Below are 2,805 nucleotides of genomic sequence, written 5' to 3'. Positions count from 1 at the left end.
CAGAAATCTCTCCTGTTCACCTCCTGCAGCTCTAAGCCTGGAAGTCTGAAGCCTGAATCCCTCCTGCTGAACCGTCCTGCTGAAAAGTAAGTTCATCTTCTTCATATTTAGGTCTAAATTAAAACAAAAACCATTAAGCCTTTCAGCCGATCACTGCTGGAGATAAACACAGACTCTAAGGATAATCAGGTCCAGATCCACAAACCTCACTAATAAAACAATAACCGTTATTTTTATCAAACATTATCCTCATTTCTTTTTTATGCAATCAGGACTCACCCAGACACATCTGCTGAGACAGGACACTGATACATGATGGATATATTTTAGTAATAAATAGATGATTAGGTTTATAAATATGGAGACTCAGTCCTTCGTTTTTGGGGCCGTTATTGCTCTGTAGCAGGAAAAAATAAGCATTAAAATCCAGGACTGTAACTTTTTACACCAGGGGTCACCAACCCTTTTGAAACTGAGACCTTTGAACAAGAAGAGTTCACCTTAACTTTATGTAAAATAAACAAATTTTTCTTACTTTGTTATGAATATTTTTAAAAATAGTGTGATGAAACAAGAAGAGTACCAGAATAAAATAAAGTTTTAGATGCAGCTCTCTGGTGGATGGTGCTGTTTTTAGGAAAGGCTCGTGGGCCCCACATGACGTCCTCGTGGGCTACTTGGTGCCCGCGGGCCACATGTTGGTGACCGCTGCTTTACGTGATCCCTCTTTAAACAAAGCGTAACAATTATGTGTCGTTGAAAAGAAACAAATGTTTCATTCTTTATTCATGGTATGTACAGACATTTACATCATCTTTGAGTTAATTGCTGTAATTCCTGCTGACACGGATGCAGAGATGAGTAAATCATTAGTTTGTGTCGAGTTCCAGTCAGAGAGTAAAAGCAGAAACAGGGCCGTCATTTTCAAACGATTTCTGCTGCATCCAGTTTGGAATTAAACGTCAGAAACTTGATGTTTTCTGCTGGTTTAGCCGTAATGAGATGATTCTCCCCTAATTAAACCCTCGTCACCCTGCAGACACACTGCTGATCATCAGATGGTCCGAAGCCATTTAAATATTCATCACCAGCAACAAGATCATAAAGCTATATTCCTCAGAGAAAATTATGTCTTCCAGGAAACAAACGACACAGCAAACCTAACCGGACTAACTGGGATGTTATGTGTCCTCTCAGGTAAAGGAACTATCTGCAGATAATTTAGGTTTGACGCTTCATGTTTTAAAGACGGGTTTTAGAGGAAAGGACTTGTTAACGCAGCGTCGGACCTGGAAGGGAAGGGAAACTGATCCCAGGACTGATTTTACAGCCAAATTCACTCAAATTATGACTGAGTTCTGTTCAAATGTCCAAATAAAGTTTCCATTAGATGTCTTTTCTCCAGTAATTAACCCCAGCATAGCTGCAGGATGGTGGATCAGTAACTGGCAGCAGGAGGCTTTGAAGAACATCAGCCTCATCAAACCAATAAAGGGAAGCTCTGTTCTGTTGGATTGTGGTTCTGTGGAGCAGGGTGAGGAGTCAGTATCTTCCCCGCAGTAGTCAGAGTCATTTCTAGAGCTGACAGCTTCTCAGAGCGGGAACCAATCAGGAAAGAGTCGGGTCCGTCTAAAGGCGATAAAACCCTAAACTTCACAAAGTTTGATCAGAGGCTGCAGAGTCGGTGGAGTCCAGTTCTGAAGAGCTCTTTTCAATCGGTCTCTGCTCCAACTCATTCAGCCACATTTTAAAGAGACAGAGCTCCCTCATGCTACCCCAGTAATCTGGCTACCTGCCCTCCGTCTGGGACAAAGCTCAGTCTCTGCCAGAGAATCTCCAGCAGATGCATCCCATAGTACATGATGCACACCGGGGCCAATTAGGCATCTTTCAAAGAAGCCAAATCTCCTTGTATGCTGATGACTTTGTGGTTTTTTGCTCAGCAGTGAGGACTAAACAAGGTTCTGCATCTTAAACAGAACCCTCTGTGTCCCGTCTGACATCACTGCCTGGTCCTTGGCAGTAACCTGATTTTTACAGCCTGACTCTGAGAGACACGTTTCACTGGGTGATGAAACCAGCACCATGATCACATCAGGAGGTCCCCTACCTGTTCCTGCTTCTACCTGTTCCTGCTCCTACCTGTTCCTGCTTCTACCTGTTCCTGCTCCTACCTGTTCCTGCTTCTACCTGTTCCTGCTTCTACCTGTTCCTGCTTCTACCTGTTCCTGCTTCAGCACACCTGAGTCAAACGGCTCCCTGCCTGGTCAGTAAGCGTTACAGGGACCCGTTAAAGACCCGCTCGTTTAATCAGGTGTGTTTAACGAGAGAAACATCTGAGGCACGTAATTCTGACTCCAGTCCTGAATGGCTGCTGTTCTAATTGGGTCGGGTCAGAACCAGGACTCGTTAGAACCTGGATGTGTGTGGAGCTGGTAACTGTTTGATCCAGGCGTGTTGGACCAGGGAGAGGAACCGGAGCCTAACCCTGACCCGACTCCTCGTAGGTAGGATACTGACTACACCTCAGCCTCTCATGTCCCGATGTGAACGCTGATTATTATGGAAAAAAGTTTTAAGCAAATTAATCTTTCTAATTCTCAGCTGTGAGGGGAAAATCCTGCTTCCAGGGACAATTATTGTTCTATTTTTAAAACTCTGAGTTTACTTCCTGTGAGAGCAGAACGTTTATCTCCATGTCTTGGACTGAGATGGTTCTGGTTTCCACTCAGCCCAAAGCGGGTTCTGCAGAACGTTCTCTGACCCGGGTTTCAGTCCAGACCTCAAACAGATGTCGTATTTTCT

At 44.1% G+C, this 2,805-nt stretch overlaps 1 long non-coding RNA gene across 1 annotated transcript; it reads right to left on the bottom strand.

Annotated features, from left to right (window-relative positions):
- Positions 1-751: 751 nt before the first annotated feature.
- LOC118564587 lies at positions 752-2,792 on the bottom strand. Its single transcript, XR_004931954.1, has 2 exons — positions 2,191-2,792; positions 752-2,126 (listed from the first exon to the last, which is right to left on the bottom strand). It is a non-coding gene; the product is annotated as an uncharacterized LOC118564587 (long non-coding RNA).
- Between the last annotated feature and the right edge of the window lie 13 nt (positions 2,793-2,805).

This window comes from Fundulus heteroclitus, chromosome 1 (genome assembly GCF_011125445.2).
Source record: "Fundulus heteroclitus isolate FHET01 chromosome 1, MU-UCD_Fhet_4.1, whole genome shotgun sequence".
NCBI classification, from domain to species: Eukaryota; Metazoa; Chordata; class Actinopteri; order Cyprinodontiformes; family Fundulidae; genus Fundulus; species Fundulus heteroclitus.
Note: the sequence above shows the minus strand (reverse complement) of the source record. Positions and strands in the feature narration are given on the sequence as shown.